General features: G+C 42.5%; 1 protein-coding gene across 19 annotated transcripts in view; it reads right to left on the bottom strand.

The window, feature by feature from the left end:
• The window catches only part of RBFOX2 (RNA binding fox-1 homolog 2), a 259,307-nt gene that overhangs the window by 40,821 nt on the left and 205,768 nt on the right, over window positions 1–12,718 (bottom strand). The gene's annotated exons all lie outside the window — the stretch shown is intronic.

Below are 12,718 nucleotides of genomic sequence, written 5' to 3'. Positions count from 1 at the left end.
AGATGTTAACAATCATCATGAAGTCTGAGACTTTAAAATACAGAGGATAAGCAGGAATAAACGCCGAATGAGTACCAGCTTTTCAAATGTCAAGCTGAGTGACAGCAGCTTTTCTGTCATTCCATTGAGGCCCTGCAGGTGGCTTAAATGTGCGATGATTCATGCGACACAAAAATAGCAGAACAGGGGAGAGCCACGAAGCCATGTTCTGCGAAAGTGTAAGGCTTTCTATCATCCATCTGGGCACAACGCAGACCAAACAAAACAAATGCCACCCAAAGAAGAAACTCACTAAGTTACTATAACAGAAAATGGACACCAAAGCAACAAGCATGAGCACTAGTTGTGACGAGTGCTAGTCAGTCACCGGCCCACGGGCCTCTGACACCTCACAGCTGGGTTGCCTAAACCTTGCTTCACGCCGACTTGAAAAGCAGCAGCTCAGGTCTGCAGGAGGCCAGGGTATCACCGCAGAGAAGTTAAAGAGACCGATTCTAGCGCCAAACCAGTTTCATATATAATTTACAATGGGTGGGCAAAAGGAGGCGTACAGTCATTAGGGAGGCAAATAACACAGCAATTAATAAAGAAACTGTTCTGCGAACTCACAACTGTCAACCCTCGTTTGCCCGCCTGTACCTAGCCCCTGCAGGATAAACGAAAGCGAACGAGCACCGAGAAGCATGCTATGCTGCCCAAGCCCCTTAGATGTTGCCAATGAGAGATTTTTTACAAACCTGATGACACAATTTAAGAAAAGGTTAGAAGCCAGACTGGCTCATTTTCCGGCACTGTAGTGAACACCTACATTTTTAAAAAGTAGGAAATCTTCAGTTCTAGGAAGATTGGCAAGTGAAAAAAATGAATTATCATTTCCAAAATTCTCAAGCTTTCTGACTTAATAAATTCTTTTCAATGGAAGCTTAACATATATAATAGATACAAATGCACAAATCATAAGCAAACAGATGAATGAATTTTCACAAAGGAAGTACATCCACAAAACCACCAAATCAGACCAAGTGATGCTATTGCTCCAGAAGCACCTCTGGGCTCCACTCCAGTCACCATGCCCCGCCAAGGGCCACCCCAACATCTGACTCCATAAATGAGTGTTGCCACTTTTGAACTTAGAAAAGGGGGGAGGGACCCATTCCATATGTACTCTTTTCTGTCTGCCTTCTTTTATACATTATATTTGTGTAATTCACATACACTGTTATAACTGGTCCACTCTTTGTCCATTTTATAAACGTACAGAATTTACACAACTGCTTCCAGATTTGGCTCTAAAGTTCTCTGTTACACTCTTTGGGTGCACACGAGCACGCAGTTTGTTGGGTGTGCATGGGTCCAGGAGTGGATTTGCTGGGTTAAGGATATATGTAAGTTCAGCCATAATAGATACTGTCAGCTTTTCAAAGTGGCTGTACTAACTTATACTCAACTGTGTATGAGTTCTAGTTGCTCTTAGTATTGGCATTCTCATTTTTTAAAAAAGATTTACTTATTTATTCTTAGAGAGAGGGAAAGAGAGGGAGTAAAAGAAAGACCGATTGGTTGCCCCTTGTATGCACCCGTCCGGGGACCAGACCAGCAACCCAAGCACGTGCCTGACGGGGAACTGCAACAGCGGCCTTCTGCGACGTGGGACATCGCCCAAGCACCTGGGCCCCACCGGTCGGGGCACCATTTCCATTTTAGCTGTTCTGGTGGAAGGTTGTGGCATCGTACTGTGGCTTCGCTATGCTTTCTTCTCTCTAAAACTATGATTTTTTCTTCTTTCCACTTACAGAATTTTGTTGAAAAATGGGAATTCTTGGTAAAATAGTAACTATTTCTTGAGTGCATACTATAGGACAGACCCTTCTCTAAGCCTTTTAATAACAATTAATATTTAAATAGTGTTTACTATTTGCCAACAATGGTCTACTTTTATTTATTTTAATAAATGTAATTCTTTGAACAGCCCTAACAGTAGGTCCTTTTTCCCCCCCTTAAACTTGAGAACATAGTAGGTATTATTTTTTTACCCTACTTTTCAGATGAGGAGTCTGAGGAATAGAAAAATTGCCTGAGTAATTACAGGAGCAGGCATTTGGCCACAGGCAGTCTGGCTCCAGAGCACGTGTGTGTTATACTGCACTTTCAATGTATTGTATTTTAAAGCTCTCACAATAACCTATGAGGCAGGTACTATTATTATCCCCAAATGACAGAGGCACAGAGAACTTAAGTTAGTTGCCCAACCAGCGTCACATGTTAAGTGGCAGAGGAGGAATTCCAAAGCAGGCAGCCCAGTGTCACGTGCTGACCCACCTCCCTCTCACGCGTTCCCGGGACACTCATCTGGAGGGGCAAGACTTCTCCTTGGTGGAGGTGGGCATGGGGGCGAGGGACAAGAAAAGCTCCACAAGAGGTGACATGTATTCTACACCTCGAGAGAAGAGGAGCAGGTCAGGCCACAAAGGGGAGGGAAAGCGAGGGGCAGGGTCACCCACCAGGCACACGACACTCACAAAGGAGCGAAGCCAGAGAACTGCGGAACATGCTCAGGGTGAACCGTAGATTTCTGCACTGAGTGAGCTCAGGACTGGGAAATATACATTGAATACTGAATGTAATTAAAGGACCTATTTCCCATTTGATATTCCCAACTTTAAGTTTACCTTAATATAGACTAATTACTGAAACAGACAAACCACTAAGAAAAGTAAAAAAGGTTTTAGGCTCTGTATTTGTGAAAAGTGGAGAGTTAAGCTGTTTTGAGAAAAATCTCACTTGGTATAGCACTGGTTTGCTTTGTTTTCTATTGTTAGCTGCTGAGCAGCTTCACTGACTGTATAAACAACCTCTGAAGGTTCTGTTCTTCCCTTCTGTGGTCATTTTCTGACCTAGTTTATTCTCTGGGCAGGGGATGAAACAGAAGAGGCTGGAGTCTGTGGACTGAGAGTTTACAGTGAGGCCTGACAGCCGCAGTGCTGGACGCGGCCCGGTGATGAAGTCCGAACGCCCACTCTTCAAACAACGCGGCCTCCCCAGCGAGGTCCAGCTCTGTGCGCACTGCAGAGGGGCCCAGGGCTTTTTACACTGCAGAGCACGTCAGATTTTTCAGTCTCAACAACTCATTCTAGAAATGAGGGCTACAAATATTTTGTTTTGGTAAACGCAAACTTTAAAAATCCTTACAACTGGGAAATGGATTAATTTTTTCTGACTTCTCTACAAAACATAAAAACATTTTAACTATGCACTGTGAATAAATGTTCTGTTATGGACTAAAAGAGAACTCTGGGCAATACAAGGTGAAGTATCGCCTTCCAAGTCGCTATCATAAAACCTCATACATAATCTGAGATACTAAGGAGTATCCTGATTAATTCAGGAATACTGTTTTGATTCATGAATGATCCATTTTCTTCAACATTTAATTTTCCTGTTTTCTGGGATGCTGTCATTCCTTATTTTTTCACCTCTATAAGGCTAAAGGGAAAAAGAGAAAATCCAATTTAGCATATTAAATTTCTAGGGAATCTGATTTATGCCTGAAACATCTATTAAACCAACCCGCTTTAATGACAGCTTGGGTTTAAACAATTCCTCTAGAATTCTGAAGGCAACATTCACCGGTCGCCCAGCTGCCGGTGTTGCCATTGAGAAGCCCACAGGCACATTGCCGGGACTTCTGCCTTCTTGTGCGACTCCCCCGTTCTCCCTGGGTGTAGACTGCCCGAACACGCCCAGTGGGTGAAAATCCCAGTGATACGCCTCACTGTGGGTTCCTTCCACTTTGATCTATTTTGCTGGGGAGTCTGTGTTCTCATAAGTTGGAAATTAATGTCTTTTAGCCCAGGGAAGTTTTCTTCAATGATTTCACTGATGATTCCCACCCTATATATTTTGTTGTTCTCTGTTTCTAGAATTTGTGTTATTAAATGTTGGATGTTTTGGAATGGTCCTCTAATTCTCCTACTTCTTTTTTTCTGTTTTCCCATCTCTCTGCCCTTTGGCTCAGTTTTCTGGGATGTTTTATCTGAAAACCTCGGAGGCCAAATATGTGTCAGAATTCAGAAAGTTTAGGATTTGGAAGGCAATGTAGTATAGACTGTATTTTGCTGTACAATGCACACATTTTCACCCAATTCTGGAGGGAAGAATAAGGGTGCACATTACATATAAGTAGTACCTGAAATACCTTGTATTTGTTCTTGTGTTTTGTAATGATTTGTTACATAAAATTTCTCATACCATAATATGTTTAAAAATAAATGCTAAAATTCCATTCTAATACAAAAAATAAGTATCTGAATATAAATAATAAAAGCCGAATGAAAAAATTAAAACAAAAGATTTTTTTCTGAAAGTTTGGGCCAAAAAATGTGGGTGCACACCACACACGGGAGCACATGACACACAGTGAAACCCAGCCACCTATGGCGTGAAACCCCCAGTGAGCCTGGGACAGTGACGCTTCTTTAGCAAAATGTACACACATTCACATATACAGGACGGAGACTACATATAGGTTGTTTCTGCTGTGAACTTATGAAAAATCATTTTATTTTCAGAGCTTTTGGGTTTCAGAAATGTGAATAAGGGACTGTAGACTGCTGGTTGGATTCCATGTCTTTTGAATGGAGGTTGGTCTTTGTTTTTTAAACATTATATTTTTAAAGATTTTATTTATTTTTAGAAAGAGGGAAAGGGAGGGAGAAAGAGAGGGAGAGAAACACTGATCAGCTGCTCCTCACACACTCCCAACCAGGCACCCAGCCCACAACCCAGGCATGTGCCTGGACTGGCAATCAAACTGGTGCCCTTTTGATTTGCAGGATGATGCCCAGCCCACTGAGCCACACCAGTCAGGGCTCGATGGGGACTGATCTTCAGTCAAGGGTTAAGTGAATCCTCCTCACCAGATGAATTAGGTATTTTCAGTGTTACAAAGTCAGTCACATATAGTATAAGGGACATGGTTCTGAAAATTGCCAGATTTGAGACTAAACTAACCAAAGGACAGAAGATATTTCTATTAACTGCTAAGGGTAGAGCTGCCATGTGAGTTGCCACCATATAACTCATAGGCTTTGACACTAGGCAATTATTAACAGAGGTTTCATTTAGGAAGACTCACATTGGTTCTGTTAAATGAACCAGACTGGGCTCAAAATGGAGTCACCCATGCTAAGTGCCACTTCTACAAATCAAAACCTAACTCAGTTTCTATGCTTGGCTCTCTCAGAAAAGACAGGCCTAAGTCAATCAACCAGCGCTTGCCCACTCGCACAAGTTACCTGACCCAGCTCCAAGATTTCCCTTTAAGGAAAGTAACCCTGCTCTAACCATCAGCAAATGTCCAGTACAACTTCCTTATTCCTGCTCCCTTCTGCCAACAAAATCTCTTGCTTTGTACAGCTCTTCAGGGCTCCCTTCTATCTGCTAGATTGGATGCTACTCAATTCATGAATTAATGAATAAAGCCAAGATCTGTATAATTTTCTTAGCTGCATTTTGTTCCTTAATAGTTTGAAAGTTACACAAAAGTAAAATTTCATTAATTTTACTCAATCACACCATTTCAATTCTGAACACTTCAAATTTTCATACAATAAGACTGTGATGTATTTTATACCCAAGAAAAGGTAAGGGAAAGTTCACTGCTCAAAGGAGCCTTAAGTGCCCCTAAAGGATGTGTCTGTGTGCATCTCTCACAGAGCAGTCGCTTCCTCAAGGGGGGACGGCCGGCTCTGCAGGCTGCTCATTGGTGTTTTGTAGAAAATGAGTTTCATGGTCAAGTAAGTTTGGGAAATACTAGACTAAACCAAGTTAATCGTTATCTTATGAATTATGAAGAGGGAAAACTCACTTTTCTCCCCAAATATGCATTACATAGTTCGTTCGTTCGTTCATTCATTCATTCATTCATTCATTCATTTTTGTAGAGCACAATATAAAATTCACTTTGGAAAACACCACTGTTATCAGAACAGCTCTTAGGGCACTAGCTCCCCAGAGGCGTGAGGAAAATGGCAAGAGAGAAAAGTGATATAATTCCGTGGCCTCATGTACAAAATCTGTATCATTTTATACATCAAGAGCTGGCTGTAACACTTTCTTTAAAATAAATTACAGTATACTAATAAGTGTCGTATCTAATATTTATTGAACATCCACTATGTGCCAGGCATTACATACTAAGTATTTACTATTCATTTTCCTCATTTAACCTTCTAAAAACAACCCATTATCATCAGCATCTCTATGAGATAGAAACTACTATCATCAGCATCTCTATGGATGAGGGAAATGAGCATCAGTTATGATTCTCTGACGTCGGAGTAACAGTTCTCATGTCCAGCAAACGAAAAGGGCTGGGGGCTAAACCCAACTCAGTCTGATTTCTAGCACTCAAGCTCCCGAACCACGTATTATATAATAAAAGTATGTGTTTTTTAAAATGCAGTTCCCCCCCCAATTCAGTCTTTCCAGATAATATTTTAGAAAGTGGACTGAGGTACTTTTCCTTATATCACTTTACAGTTAAAACTTGGTGGAATTAAACCAAATAACCCCCTTCTTAAAGAGTAAAAATGTCCTAACATTACAGATTATTTTTTAAGAAGTAAAATCTTGGCCCATAAGTTTATTTCCTGAAAATAAGGATATTTGCATTTCACAGTGCCAAAATAACATGCTAATAAAAACACCTGTGATATATTAAATATAAAACTACTTTGCCAAACAATTTTTGGCCATAGAAAATTGAATTCACATCTGTATAGAGCAGTGCCCTATTGAGGACAAGTACCTTCAGACAGAGTTATTTTAAAGAGACATGCCTAAGCATTTTTCCTGTATATCTGAATATTGCTATGACAGCCAAATTCTGAGAATCTTGCCCTATTTGGGTACTTAAATGTAACCTAACAGTTTTTTCAATAAACTAGTAATTTAATTTTCTTTAGAAAATGCCTAGTATCATTTTGTCATTGGGTCGAAGTGCTGTAAAACAGAATGACGAAAGACATCGTTTGTGTATGCAATACCATATACTGATCGTCATTATTACACTATGAAACGAAAGCCAACATCACAGGTTAAAAAAATCATAGCAAGTTACTTATTTTTTAAACCAGGAGTAAGAATTATAAAAATTATGAAACATACGTAGATCATCTCAAATTTTAAAAACTTTATACCTAACTGAATGATTCTTTAATATTTTAATGTACATTTTAATTTCAGAATGAAAGAAATCAGTATGTTCTAGCTGGAGTTCTTAGGTTTAAAGTTGAAGAGTAAATAGAAGCTAAGAAGGTAAGACTTACGGATGTCTTTTATTTTTTATAATTTGCAGAAGGAAGCTGGAAGAAATCTTGACTGAAAGCAAATTCCTGAGCCCCAGTCCTGTTCTGAGCGGACCTCTGCTTGGGAAAAGGAAGGCACGGGGTGATTTCTAAAATCCATCTTAGTTTTAAAATCCAGTGATTCTAATCAGAGTTTACTGGCTTTGAATGACAGCACAAAAACGTACAACTCTTGGAGACAGGCTAAGAAAACCGTGCCCCCCAATTAGCCAGGGCCGTTCCTTCCTGCTCGCCCCAACGGGGCAGGGCAGCACTTGTCAGTCTGGCTTCTCCCGGGGAGGGCGAGGAAGTAAGTGAAGGCAAGCGAAGGAGAAGCAATCACCACGAAGCTGACATTAATGATGTGCTAAACGGGTGTTTTGAGTCTTATGGGAACCAAAGGGCAAGTTTCTCTATTCAAAGATACCCATGCCTGGTTCTGAGTTGCATTTTCTGTAGCAACTGTTGCATTTTCAGATCAGGATACAGTTTCCTCAGGGATCCAGCTTTGAAACTGCCACGCTGCTTACAGGCATCAAAATTCCAGAGCTGGATGGTACGAGTAACTATTTTTTAGGGTGAACTGATAATGAGTGTAGACAGTGTGAGTAGAGTGTTGACAGTGTGAGTAGAATCAAGTCCTCTACTTTTACTACTTTGGAAAAAAAATGGGTCTCTCTTGGAAAAGCAGATGGTAGATGAATGAATTCCCTACAGTCCCAGGTCTCTAACTCTAGCCCGAAGGAGAACGTGCTGATGATAATCCCTATGTCTCAGGCTGAAGGTAATACACAGCCCAATAATATAGAACATCATAAAAGTATCTGGGCCCCACTTTTACTATTATGTTCCAGAGTCTTCATTTGGACAAATGGGCCCACAGTTAAGGGTTATAACTCCTTGGCTATGTTTTAATAGGTCACCAAACCACAAGGGAATCAGGGGGTAATTCCAAGGGAGCATGATTAAACTGATCTTCGGACAGTAGGAGTGTAAGAAAGTCTGGCTTCAATTCCGAGTTAAGGGTGTAACCAAGAAACTGAGGCTGGTGGACAGTACGGGGTCTGAGCTGGCTTTCTTTAGTGGTGTACTCAAAAGCCCAAGAAAAACACCTATTATGTACCAATGGGAGCACTAAGAAGAGGGTGATGATCCCTGCCCTCATGAAATGTATCATCTACTAAGTAGCAGAATATGTATACAAATATAAACCTCACATCAGAAAATTATCCACCAAAGCTCGTGGACTTCAAATACTTTGGTTGTTTATGCCTGCTGGTGTTTGGAAAGACATCTACACATAAACGGACTGATGTCCTTTCTTCTCTGCAGGCAGGCTCAGCGATAATCAAGGCCCTGCAGACCCAGGGGGGCCCTAACTGCTCTCCCCTGCTAACGCACAGTGTGAGGCCAAATGACTATCAAAACAGGCTCTCATCTTAGAGCACAATGCTGAAATCAATGTCCAACACACATTTCAGAAATAAAATGCCAGATTTCATTGCTTGTATTCTGCAGGAGAAGCCCTTCCGTTTGTTTTTCCCCCGTCAACAAGGTGGGACCCCCCAACATAAACAAGACCCGCATCAAAATGCAGCTGCAGTTCACACTGACAGAAAGCACACACAAGCAACATCAACCTAGACACCCTATTTTAAAAAGATGGTTAAAAGCAATTACCTTAAAGAACTATTTAAACAGGCAATTTCCAAAGTATTTATAATTTATTCTCACTACAATCCTGGCAGATAGGCATTGACTTCATTTGATGAGGAAACGGAAATTTCAGAGGTAAAATAATTTATTCAAGATACAGTTATTGCCAAAGGATCAATCTTGTGATCTTATACCATTCAATCAATCGGCTGTCCATTCCTGTATCCTTCATAACGTCTCTCTAATCAAGCCCTTCTCTCCAGAACCACTGCAGCCCCTAGCCCAGAACCGCACTATCAACTCCATGACTAAGACGCTCTCCTAACCAGCCTCCCGGTTTTCCTACTTGTCTTGTATACACGAGAGATTAATATTCTGGGAGCCCAATCCTGCTCACTTCTACTTCCTTGCTCGGACACCTTCAGTGAAGCCATTTCTCAGCCAGGTGTTCAAACACTCTTCCCAGAGTGTATTCCAGCAACCCTCCTCCCCATCAGTCCCCATCAGCACTGACACCCAAAGCTTCAGACCAGTGAAAACCCAGGCTTTTGGTCAGACGTCTGAATAACGTCTTTCCGGTCGCTGAAGCTTTGCTTTGAGAAATGCCTTTCCTATTCGTCTCTCCCCCGTCCGTACATGTTCGCATTCTGATCACTTAGTTCAAGGCCCAGATCAGCGCCATGCCCACCGAGAAGCCCCTGCTTCTTTCTCCTCAGCCATCCTCTGAATCTCCGTTCATTTTTTTCCCTCAAAAAACATGTACTGAGTAACTATTAAGTGTCAGGCACTGTTATAAGTCAGGAAATGCAAAAGTGAACAAAAAAAGAACTTTTTTCTCTAAAAGCTTACTGTTTAGTTAGGGAGACAAAAGTACAAAATAATAACACCTTCTAAGTTCCACAAAAAGTGGTCAACTCAGGACTCTCCTCGAGCCTGAACGGAGGATGCGCGGATCTGGCTCCGCATCGGCCAGGCCGCCAGCGGAGCTGCCCCTCGGGCCGAGTGGGAGCAGCGGCTCGGGGCCGCGCGGAGGCCCAGGTGGAGCTGCACTGCCTTCTGTCGGGGAGCGGGGGCTTCGGAGTCAGAGCTTCGGGGACGAAAGGAAGGACTTGAATTCCTCAACTGTGAAAACCCTAACATACCACCCAGGGCTATTTTATGAACCACAGTAAAATACTGTTTTAAACTGAATTAAAAAGTGTTACACAAATTTAAGGTATCATTTGTTTATAAACAACAATGCTTCCTAACTGGCTATGAGACACACAATTAGATAGGAAAAGTTTAACAGAGTAACTTACATGTTGTCAAATCTAGATTTTATGATACAATGCTCCACCTCTCTGTATGCACACGTGTCCCAAGGATACACACTTACACAACTTCCAAAGGCAAACCCACACTCACATTTAAAATGAACACTTAAACACGTAACAAGTATCTTCAACAGAGCTCCCTAATAACTTACCATTTTATTGTTAGCAACTTCCTAAAATTATACAACCTGTGCTAGCTCCGTTTGTAGAAGCAACTTGGAAGGGGATTTTCCACTTTCTCCTTAGCACCAATGAATTCGCAAGCTGTACACACATAGATTCCTAATATTATTTCAGTATTTCTCTAAGAACTCAAACCGCTCAGTGTAATGCCAAACTGTATGGTAAACAGCTGTCTTAACTGTACAGATTTATATTAAGGAAAGAGCGCATCCTAATACTGTCGTTGCGAAACATGCGATTTGGGAGCCGGAACCGGGAAACAGCAATGAGAGAAAGCGACGGGCAACGGTGAGGAGGTGCAGCGATGAACCGCAACCACCACCAACAATAATTTGGAGAAGGGGCTTCTGGCTGCGATGATGTGGGCAGGTCACCGAACCCTCTCCTCAAAACAAGACAACAAAAAGGAAACCGGACAAAATTGTCCAACAGTCATTTCAGGGTCCTAGAAATCAATGAAAGGCAAATAACGAACACAAAAAATTCCTGAAAAATTGCTGGAGCTGGGGTAAGACCAAGAGGACGCTACAAACGTACTGCCTGGGGCTATTCGAACCCACCAACCCCACCCCCAGCCCCTCGGCTGTGCTGGGGGAACCTGGTCTCATCAGCACAAGGCTGGGGCCACGAAAACCAGCCGACTCAACCTGGGGCGTCTGGAGGAGTCAGACAGCAGAGAATCCACAGCTTCGTCGGCTAGAAGTGGCAAACTTAATAAAACCTAACGGGAAATGCAGCTTTTCCTAGCTCGAGGCTGTGGTGTAATTGGGGTGAGCGGAGGGCCAGCCAGAAATCTAAAGGGGAGACCCCGGAAACGAGATAGTCAGAGAAGAGCTAGATCCGCCCTCCTCACTTTCCTCACTGACTACGAATCTGCACGGATGAAGGGGAGACATGTGAGGGCTCAGGAGAAAGAAAAACCCAAGGGCAACTGAGAGCGGGCTGAACTCGTAATGTGCTTCCCAACCCACAAACAGGCGGCGAAGCTTCCCAAAGTCGAGACGCCTCAGCACGACTTCTGCCCAAATGAGGGGTGAACCACTCAGCTATGGAGACACTGAGGTGGCTTCTAGCCAGGCGTCCGAGTAAGAACGAGTGCAAATCACTGAGCAAAAGCATCAGTGGTCGCACTCTGTGGGGAGCTTAAGTTCAGGCAAATTACTAAAGCCCACTCCGCAGGTTAAATCCAAGAAAATTACTCAAAACACACACACAAATCTTATCGTATGGCTTAAAGGCTGGACACAGTTCTGATAATCTGCTAGAGGAAAGGCAAAAAGAACCGAAAAACTAGGTAGATCTTTCTCTGTGGACTAAGAACATTCCTACCTTTGGAAATATACCACACGATCACAGACAACATGATTTCCTATAGGATAACACATATGTGATTCACATCTATGGCGAATGTAAGACATTTCCTTTACTTTAGCACGTTAGTGGTCAGCAGTGAAGTCAGACAGGTTTGAGTTTGGGAACAGTAAAGTACTGGGTTGGGTTTTATTCTGAGCATGTTGAGAAATTATTATTACAGTGAAGCAGGAAAATGGCATTATTTGCACTGAAAACCCCACTCGTGGCTGCTGTGTGGAGAATGGCAGCAGCAACACAGGAAATAAATGATGAGGTCAGACCTGGAGGATTGATGATGACGATAAACACCTTACGTGAATCAAACTCCTCTGAGTCTCCTAACAGCTACCTTAGGTTGGTACTATGGTCCTCATTCTAAAGTGAGCAAGCCAAGGCAGATGGAGAGTAAGTAACTGGCCCGGGGTCATACTGCTAAGTAGGGGCCACGTCAGGACCCAAACCCAAGAAATCCGGCAGAAGAGCTGAGCTCTGAGTCATGTACACTATTCAGCTGTACTCTTAAGAAGAGGTCGAAGTAAGAAAAGACTTTAAAGTTATGGTTGCCAAAGCCCTGGCCAGGTAGCTCAGTTGGTTAGTGCCGTCCCAATACACCAAGGTTGCAGGTTTGATTCCCTGTCAGGGCACTTATAAAAACCAACCAATGGGCCTGGCTGGTGTAGCTCAGTGGATTGAGCGCGGGCTTGCAAACCACACAATGGCGGTTTGATTCCCAGTCAGGGCACATGCCTGGGTTGCAGGCCAGTTCCTAGCAGGGGACTCATGAGAGGCAACCGTACATTGATATTTCTCTCCTTCCCTTCCTCTCTAAAGATAAATAAACAAAATCTTTAAAAAAACAAAAAA

The sequence above is a fragment of the Artibeus jamaicensis genome, unplaced genomic scaffold (assembly GCF_021234435.1).
Source record: "Artibeus jamaicensis isolate MK-2021 breed Jamaican fruit bat unplaced genomic scaffold, CSHL_Jam_final contig_233, whole genome shotgun sequence".
Taxonomy (NCBI): domain Eukaryota; kingdom Metazoa; phylum Chordata; class Mammalia; order Chiroptera; family Phyllostomidae; genus Artibeus; species Artibeus jamaicensis.
The sequence above is the reverse complement of the archived record's forward strand: the minus strand, read 5'-3'. Positions and strand labels throughout refer to the sequence as shown.